This window comes from Eretmochelys imbricata, chromosome 22, assembly GCF_965152235.1.
Source record: "Eretmochelys imbricata isolate rEreImb1 chromosome 22, rEreImb1.hap1, whole genome shotgun sequence".
Classification (NCBI taxonomy): Eukaryota; Metazoa; Chordata; order Testudines; family Cheloniidae; genus Eretmochelys; species Eretmochelys imbricata.
This window is the reverse complement of record NC_135593.1, coordinates 1,918,855-1,929,081: the sequence shown is the minus strand read 5'-3', so window position 1 is coordinate 1,929,081 and position 10,227 is coordinate 1,918,855.

Below are 10,227 nucleotides of genomic sequence, written 5' to 3'. Positions count from 1 at the left end.
TGCAGAGCATATCGGGCCACAGACTGAAGTTGTTCATTTAAAAGCCCTAATGCATCAGCAGTATGATTAAGAGCAATTTCCAATTGTCCAGAAACGTTTGCTATTGCCATCTCGAGCTCAGTTATACCTAACCAAGGTATAAGTGCACGTGTAAATCGGTGAAAACCAGAGGGCTGTTCAATCAGGAGGTTGTAGGTGAACTTTTGTTTGGATCGGTGTATAAAACTTCCCAGATTTGTTATTCTGGGGGCATCAACATGAGGGTGTACTGTTAGTCCCTCGGGTACTGCATGTCCCAGTGAACACCTTCCAGTCCAACCTACAGGCAGATATTTATATGCCTTGTCCCCACAAATAAAGAACGAGCCAGGTTCTTTACTAAGAATAGGTGAATAAGGTCCTCTGTGTCACCTGCCCCCCTCAGGTTTAGGTATGGGTTGGTGATATGGAACACAATATCCCATCTTAATGTTAGTACAGAGCAAAACCATTAACAAATCTTCTAAAATTTGATCTGAGCGAAAAAGTCCATTTTCATTACACTGATCTAATAAGGAGTTAATAGATTTGATTAGCAATGGGTTATAAATGTGTCTGGAACTGGGAATAAAGAACAGTGATTGGTCATACCAATCTCTGCTTTCAGGGTATCTACTCATATTCAGGGGAACAATTGTGGCATTATATATTCTAAAAAGGGGTCTATGTTCAAGTGTGCCGTTGATGGGACCTTTCCAACATTTTAAAGTCCTTTTGTCGTTCATGGGTGGGTAGGTAGTCCAATCCCCACTTCTTTTATCAAATACAATTCTATGGGCACATTGCTGCTTATCTAGACTACCCATTTGTATGTCACCCTGAGTTTCAAAACAAATAGGGTATACTTCTTTAGATGATCCCGTTACATATTCCATAAGCCATCCCCAAACAATGCGATGCCATTGTCCCACCCCACCCCCCGAGTCAATGCGAGGGTTGTTGGTGTACCATGCTGGTCCCCACCGAAAGATGTCGCTTTTGTTCCACCAATCATTTAGGCTGAGTGGTACAAATTCAATTCCCAGTCCATTGGTTGAATTTAGCAAGGTGCACATCCAGCAATTTGTAGCACCAGCAGCTGAGGCGATGGTTTGGATTGCTCCCCAAAGAGGATGTTCTGGTATTGCCAAGGTGACTGGAGCCAACAGAAGGATCGTGAGGGCTTGCAGGAACATATCTCTGGTGGGTCGTGTTCTAGCTAAAAAACTTATTTTAAAACCAAAAGCAAAAATTACACCTGCTAAAATGATTAGGGGTCTAGAACACATGACTTATGAGGAGAGGCTGAGGGAGCTGGGATTGTTTAGTCTGCAGAAGAGAAGAATGAGGGGGGATTTGATAGCTGCTTTCAACTACCTGAAAGGGGGTTCCAAAGAGGATGGCTCTAGACTGTTCTCAATGGTAGCAGATGACAGAACGAGGAGTAATGGTCTCAAGTTGCAGTGGGGGAGGTTTAGATTGGATAGTAGGAAAAACTTTTTCACTAAGAGGGTGGTGAAACACTGGAATGCGTTACCTAGGGAGGTGGTAGAATCTCCTTCCTTAGAGGTTTTTAAGGTCAGGCTTGACAAAGCCCTGGCTGGGATGATTTAACTGGGAATTGGTCCTGCTTCGAGCAGGGGGTTGGACTAGATGACCTTCAGGGGTCCCTTCCAACCCTGATATTCTATGATTCTATGATTCTATTATAAGTAATGACAAATATATCAACAGTCCATAGTAGTCTCTAGTGATCAAACAGGTCTGCTGCATGGTCCATTTTGCTGACAGGTTAGCTGGCAGGTTGCTCGGAACCATGGGACCATTCCTGCAATAAATCACATGGTCAGCCGGTCTTGGATGCGATCCAAGCCTCTGTAATGGTTATTAGCCTTTTATCAGCATTTAAGGCACTCCATACACCTTTCTCTTTATAGGCGTGCAAAACGCAGGTAAAGGTTCCCAGGGCTGGGTGTTTAATCACAACAGTGTCTCCGGGAGCATACTTGGAACTGTGCAGTGGTGTTCTGGCAGGGGAGATAGCTTTCCTGTAGGGAAGAATCCCCTGCTGATTGGACTTCCTGTAGGAGTCTGTCTGTTGTTTAATCTCTGCACCACTTCGTCCAGTCTGTCTCCCCATGTGCCATCAGTAGGCTTCAAGTGATTCTTTAGCAACCCATTCCAGCGCTCGACCATGCCATTAGATTGAGGTCGATATGGAAGGTGGAAGGTCCATTGGACTCCATGGTTAAGGGTCCATTCCCTTACAAGTTTATTCTTAAAATGCGAACCATTATCTGATTGGATTTCTTGAGGCATTGGGACAATTGCTGTTAAGCGGTTTAGTCCCATAGCTGTGGACAACCCTATTGCCAATCGGGTTGGATATGCAAAACCAATCCCTGAAACAATTTCTACCCCAGTCAAGATGTATTTCCACCTCTGCCTTGTAGTGGGCAGTGGTCCGACATAGTCGACCCGCCAGGTTGCCCATAGTGTTTTTCCATCTCTTAGCCTGGCAAACCTTTGTCCTTCTGCTATACGTTTTCTAGTCTCAGCACAAATAGTGCAGGCTTGCACCAGGTCTCTAGCCTGTCTGTGGGTGATAGGCCACCCCCTGATATGTGCTTGCCGCACTAACTCATCACTTCCTGTGTGTCCTAAATTATCATGTAACCATGAATATAAGCGTTCCCATTCTACCTGTGTGGTAAAGAGCTGGGCAGCTGCATCGGCTAAATTGTTTAACTGTGCAGCTGGGGTATTATTCCTCTGATGAGCTGAGACATGTCCTATAGACAGGGGTTGTTGCAGGGCATGCTGATATAACCACTTCCAGTATTCCAGTCCCCAGACTGGTTTACCTCCTATTTCCCAGTGGTTATTTTTCCAGTTAGTGATCCACTGAGTGGCACCTGCCCATACCGCATAGGAGTCCGTATATACTGTGGTGGCTCTTGCTTCACAGGCCAGTTTAATTGCAGCCAATTCTGCAAGTTGTGCTGACCCATCAATTCCAGCAGTTAGGGGTGCTGCAGAGGTGTCTGCAGGCACTGTTGCAGCTTTTCCCTTCCATTTTCCTTTGACCAGCCTGGCACTGCCATCAGTGAACCATACTCCCTCAGGCTTAGAAGGATCAAATGGGGCAGCATCCTTAATGGGAGACTGCTGTGGAGGTAGGCGGTATTCATCAGGCATTCCTACTTTCCATAGGGATTCCTGAATCATAGTGGGGTTTTGTGCAGTGTCTGCACTCCCTACCCTGTGGTGTATGTAAAGTGCCCATCTTTGGATAGTCATCTTTTGTGCTACACCAGGTGGTAACTCTTTCCCTTCCAATATAGGTTTAATGATTGGAAGAGGAGTGTGAATTGTGATGTCCTTATCCTGAGTTAATTCCTCAGTTTCTCTCAAGGCTGTGTAAGCTGCCAGAAGCACCTTCTCATAAGGCGTGTAGTTAGCCTGTGACCCTTGCCATGACTTGGAACCAAACTGAATTGGTCGTCTGGGAGCAGTGTCACTTTCTTGCCAGAGAGCATAAGACATTCCAGTGGCTCCCACAGTTAGGTACAAATGGAATGGGGCTTCAGGATGTATGGGACCCAGAGCCTGATAGGTGTGTATCTCCCCTATCAGTTGCCTGAGGGCTTCCTCATGGGCAGGAGCCCATTCCCAGGCAGCACTTTTCTTTAACAAATTGTACAATGGTCTGGCTATAATGGCAAAGCCAGGTACATGTTTTCTCCAAAACCCCAGGGTTCCCAAAATCTGTCTCAATTGATCTTTACTTTCAGGGGAGGGTGCCTGATTTAGCTCTTGCACAGTGTCATTAGGCACAGACCTCCTACCTCCCATCCATACAGTACCTAAGAATTTTATCTCTTGGGAGGGACCTTGGCATTTCTCAGCTGGTAACTCTAAATTAAGGGCTTCTAGTGCTCCTTTGATTTGATTCATAGCCTCCTGTACCTCTTCTGAGGTTTTCCCACCTATTAAGATGTCATCAATGTATTGCACAGTTTGTACATTGGGTGGCAGTATAAGGTCATCTAGGACCTTTGCCAGTGCCCCATGGCAAATAGTGGGTGAGTCTTTAAACCCTTGTGGCATTCGGGTAAAAGTTTATTGTACACCTCTCCAAGTAAAAGCAAATCTTTCCTGGTCAGCTGGTTGCAAAGGGACCATGAAGAACATATCCTTTACATCTAATACTGCTAGCCAGGGTTTATCCCAGGTTTGTATGGTGTTTACAATATCTGTTATGCTAGGGACTGCTGCAGTTAATGCTCCAGTGTTACTGTTTAGCTTCCTATAGTCTATAGTGAGTCTCCATTTGCCATTTGGTTTCTTGATGGGCCACACAGGAGAATTAAAGCGAGAGTGGGTACGAATTAAAATTCCTCGCTGTTCCAAATCTTTGATCAGGTCAGTAACAGGGCTTATGGCCTCAGCTGGGACATTATACTGCTTTATGTTTGTTACTGTTGAGGGCGGGAGAGCAGGTGCGCTGCTAAGTAAGTTTACACAATAGTGGGGAGGGCTTTCCTCTTCCAGGTGGGTGGCATGAGGAACAGAACAGACTCCAAAAGCCCATCTTTCCCCATTAATCCTTCCCTTCTTTCCTCTTAAAACGTCCATGCCCAGTATGTTGGCATTGCCCAAAATCACCTCATATTTTCAGGGCTGATGGTGGGGTTGCAAGGGGATATCCAGTTTTATCTTAAGTAATGGGTAAGTTATGGTACTGCCATTTACTCCTGTAACAAGTACCTGCTTTCGGCCAGTAGGTGGCGAGCCCTGAAAACTTTCTCGCTTAATCATGGACCTTTGAGCCCCTGTGTCCATTAAGAAAGGAATAATGTGTTTGTCATTTACAGTTACATGTATCTGGGGGGTCTTTTGCTGTTGTTTTCTCCTCTTTGGATTTAAGCTGGTTTATTAGGAGAGGAGATTGACCCCCGCAAGCTAGTTTCCCTGCTCTGGTAACTCTTGCAGTTGCTGCAGCAATGGAGTATACCGGGTGTCTGCAGGTGGGGAAAGAGGAGAAAGCTGTAGAGGTGCACTGGGAGTAGCATTAGTTGTCTCCCAGTCAGCTCTTTTAAAGGTGGTGAATAATTTTAGCCGCTCTGTGGGCACTCCATTTATCACATCTCTGGGATAACCTAAAGCCAGACATTGTCTCCACAACTTGGCTCTAAGCTCCTTTTCCTCCTGGGTTGGCTCTCGCTTGTTTTTATGTCCTTTAGATGGTGCCCCCTTGTTTTCCTGAAGGGAACGCATCTTAGCTTTGCCTGTCAGTGCTCTGATGTCTCCGAATTCTCTAAAGTATGACACCAGATGGTTTAGCGGTGCCCGAAAGGTTCTGTTATGTGCTGCAGCTTCTGATCTAAGGGACAGTGCCATAGCCCTATGGTTACTCGGAGCTCCCTTAAGCAGGGGTCTGAGATCATCTACATCTACCTGACCCTCCCATGGACTTTCATAGGCTAACTCTTGAGGGTTTTGGCCAAGCATGCTAATGACAGCCACAGTTAATAGAGCTGTTTTTACCTCATCTATGTTGGTCCAGTGCATTACTGTGGGTTCATCTCGGTCTGCTGGGTAAATTCCTCTTGCCCATCGACAAGCCAGAGACCAAAGTGTTTTAGGGGTGTTCCCCTCTGAATGTTCCAGGAATATTCCTGCACCTAAGTTAAGGCGCTCAGTTTCTTGGGCTGTCAGGCGTATATATCCACCCCCAGTGTCCCAGAGGCAGACCAGCCACTCTATTATACCTTCCTCAGGCTTTTTAGCAAAATCTCCCTGGATTGTTTTTAACTCCATGGGAGTATATTGGCGGGTGGTAATTTTGGTAAAGTGTGTTGGAGCTTTACTCCCTTTTCCCTTTTTACCTCCCTTCTTTGTTTTTGAAGAGGTGGATGGATCATTGTCATCCCCTTCTTCATCCAACTCTGCCCCACTCAAATTTCCCTCATGTTCTTCTGATTTGTGATGTGTGATAGCTGGTCTTAATTTTACAGAGGGACCTTCCTCCTCAGAGGAGGGGGACTTATCTGCTGAATCCCAAATGTCTCCATCCCATTCCTCAGGGTCTAGCCAGAGAGCAGTCTCAACTTTAGCTCGGTTGATTCTGCATGTTTTAGTCTCCAGCTTTTCCCTTCGTTCTATCCCTTCTTTCTCAATTAAGGGAAGTAATCTTTTCTGAAGATGGTCCATATCCCTATTCAGTGTTTTTACTCTGGTATCTAAATTCTGGCATTCCTTGCGCAGTGTGTCCCTTTCCTGTTGTAGCCTATTAAATTCTATTGCCAGACTATGATAATCCTTACAGGCAGCTTGTCAAATGTTAGTAAGCAGCCATATACAAGCACCTTTTCCTTTCCCTTTCTTCATCTTGCAGGCAGTTCTCCAATTACAGAAATGCTGCCAGATCTCTGCTGGTTTTCCCCACTATTTCTCCAGCAGTTCTTTGCTCCACAGAGGATTTCCCCATCCCTCTTGGGTCAAACTTTTCTCTAGCTCAGGGAATTCTGTGATGTTTATCATGACTGGTTTCATTTTGTTACTGTAGTGCAGCCTATATCACAATCCTGTTTGTGACGCCAGATCTGTTAGCTGATGGCCAAGGATGTTTGGTGAGGTGCCAGCTATGCCCGTTTTATACCATCCGTGACTTTAACCGCTAGGATGCACTGTCCCTTTGCGGCAGGCAGCCTGGGCTAGGCTGACGGATGCCCCAAGGTCCTAAACACCCGTGACTTTAACTGCTAGAGCTCAGAGCTCCTTCGCAGTGGGCAGTCAATACTGACTGACAGGTGCCCCAAGAGTTTGCCCTGTGGAGGCGGCACAACTCAACGCTAGGCTCTTAGTACTCTCACCTAATGGCCAGGTTTTAGAGCCAAAACGGCTGAGGTTCTTTAATTGTGTTGGCTGCTTTACAGTAAACCAGAGAAACAAGTCAGGCTTAAGCACAAACGGTTACCAAAATTTATTAAACTAGATTCTAATCATGTGGTTACAAAATTGCTAGTGCCTACTTATTTAAATGTAGAGATGTTACACACACAAACAAGTTACAAAACTGAAGCCACAATCCCAAAGAAAGAAAACAAAGTATAGAGCTCTATTTCAAAATATGTGTACACTAAAGATAGGAGATCAGGTGTGGGTGCTTCTTACCCTCCTTGCATCTCTCGATTCCAGCGGTGCCAGGCCAGGATCGGTCACTCAATTCCGCAGAAAGACGAATAAGGGACAAGGCTTAGGGACCCTCTTAGCTGCCGAAGCCTTGGGAGGCTGTCACTTACCTGACCAGCAGATAGATAGTGAAATGCACTCAAAAATCATGGTGCTGTAGGTCCCATACTTATACCTCTGTACTCCTTTATTCTCTTTCTCCTTTCTTATGCCAAATTGGGGCTGGTCTGTCTGGGCGACGCCAGCTCTCGCAAGAGTAGTGTACACTTTGCAAGGGAGAGAAACAATAAGTTTCGACTACTGGACATTCCTTTTATTAGGGTAAATATTTTCCCACCTAGGATGTTGGGGTGTGTGCATCACCCTATTTAGTAGGGGCTAAGAGCCATGTCTGTCACAGCTTCTCTGTCTGCTGGGAGCCTAATCGTTGTATATGTTCCCAGAGGCACATTGGAGCAGCACACCTGTGCTTCTCACAGCTTCAAAGGCTGTGCTGGAATTGATGTTAAGTGCCCTGTTGTTTTGGCTTCCTTGTGTTCCCAGCAATGCTGGTCTGAGGGGGGGGGCTGTCTGTCTGGCTACAGAGGGGTGGTGTGAGAATGGGGTCTCAGGAAGTAGGGGTGGTGCAGGGGGTAGGGCCAATGTTCAGGAGCTCATTTCCCCCCCCACACACACCTCAGCCCATAGGAAGCTTCCGCTGCTCCTGGAGGCAATACACCCAGCTGCAGGGGGTGCCTGCCTGTGCAAAGCAGTCAGAGAAGGGTTAAAGGAAGTTGTGGTGGATGGGGAACATGTGGGTTTCGGAGTCAGGTCTACCTTGCCAGCCAGAATGTTTTCCATAGACTTGCTTTTGCAAAGACAGGAGGTCCATGTACATTGTTTTCTCTGGGCATGTCAGGCTCTTTCACATTGTTTCCTTTCCTTCTTCCCCTGCTTTCTCCAGCTCTGACACCACCTTCCTTGCAAAGGTCTGTCTGACAAGTGTAGCTGTTGGAATGGCAGGCTCTGCCCCATCCCCTATTAAGCAGAATAACACTATGGATTCCTGTGACCCCACAGCCCACTGCGAGCTGTTGGGTTCTAGGCCAGCACTGCAGAATACTGTCGTGTTTAATTATGGCTGACAGTGCATGTCCCCCTGGAGCGGCCTGAGCGAGAAGCTGTCCTGGGATATGCACAGATGGCAGCAGGACAGGTCTTAGTGCAGCAAAAGACAAACAAGTGATTGCTTAATTATAGCAGAACCTCTGTTCTCCTGTGTGCTGCTGAAGGAGATCATTCACTTCCCTTGCCACTGTCAGTGCACAGAGGAACTGTGGGGATCCTCTCCAATTTATCAACATCCTTCTTGAACTGTGGACGCCAGAACTGGACACAGGATTCCAGTAGCAGCCACGCCAGTGCCAAACACAGAGGTAAAATAACCTCTCTGCTCCCTCCCACACAAGATTCCCGTTTATTGCATCCCAGGAGTGCCTCAGCTTTCTTGGGCACAGCCTCACAGTGGGAGCTCATGTTCAGCTGGTTATCCACCATGACCCCCAAATCTTGTCAAAGTCGTTGTTTCCCAGGAGAGAGTCCCCACGTTGTAAGTGTGGCCTATATTCTTTGTTCCTTGATGTATACATTTACCTTAAGCTGTATTAAAATGCATATTGTTTGCTTGCGCCCAGTTTACCAAGGGATCCAGAGGGCTCTGAATCCGTGACCTGACCTCTTCATCATTTACCACTCCCCAGGGTTTGTGTCATCAGCAAGCTTTATCTGTGATGATTTTTAGGTTTTCCAGGTCATTGATAAAAATATTACATAGCATTGGGCCAAGAACTGATCTGTGGGGGATCCCACTGGAAACACACCTGCTTGATAAGGATTCCCCATTTACAGTTACATGTTGCGACCTATCAGTTAGCACCCATTAAATGGACTAAAAAACTGGCTATCTTAAATTTATAGTGTTCTAGGTTTTTGTTTTGTTTTGTTTTTTTTAAAATCAAACTATCATGTGGAACCAAATCAAACACCTTACAGAAGTCTACGTCTATTATGTCAACACTATTATCTTTATCAACCAGACTTGTTGTCAAGGTTCCTCCCCCACTCTGAACTCTAGGGTACAGATGTGGGGACCTGCATGAAAAACCTCCTAAGCTTATCTTTACCAGCTTAGGTCAAAACTTCCCCAAGGTACAAAGTATTTCACCCGTGGTCCTTGGAATGGCCGCTACCACCACCAAACTACTACTGGTTACTGGGGAAGAGCTGATTGGACGCGTCTTTCCCCCCAAAATACTTCCCAAAACCCTGCACCCCACTTCCTGGACAAGGTTTGGTAAAAAGCCTCACCAATTTACCTAGGTGACTACAGACCCAGACCCTTGGATCTTAAGAACAATGAACAATCCTCCCAACACTTGCACCCCCCCTTTCCTGGGAAATGTTGGATAAAAAGCCTCACCAATTTGCATAGGTGACCACAGAACCAAACCCTTGGATCTGAGAACAATGAAAAAACATTCAGTTTTTTACAAGAAGACTTTTAATAGAAAATAGAAGTAAATAGAAATGAAGAAATCCCCCCTGTAAAATCAGGATGGTAGATATCTTACAGGGTAATTAGATTAGAAAACATAGAGAACCCCCTAGGCAAAACCTTAAGTTACAAAAAAAGGTACACAGACAGAAATAGTTATTCTATTCAGCACAATTCTTTTCTCAGCCATTTAAAGAAATCATAATCTAACACATACCTAGCTAGATTACTTACTAAAAGTTCTAAGACTCCATTCCTGGTCTATCCCTGGCCAAGCACAGCATACAGACAGACACAGACCCTTTGTTTCTCTCCCTCCTCCCAGCTTTTGAAAGTATCTTGTCCCCTCATTGGTCATTTTGGTCAGGTGCCAGCGAGGTTACCTTTAGCTTCTTAACCCTTTACAGGTGAGAGGAGCTTTCCCCTGGCCAGGAGGGATTTCAAAGGGGTTTACCCTTCCCTTTATATTTATGACACTT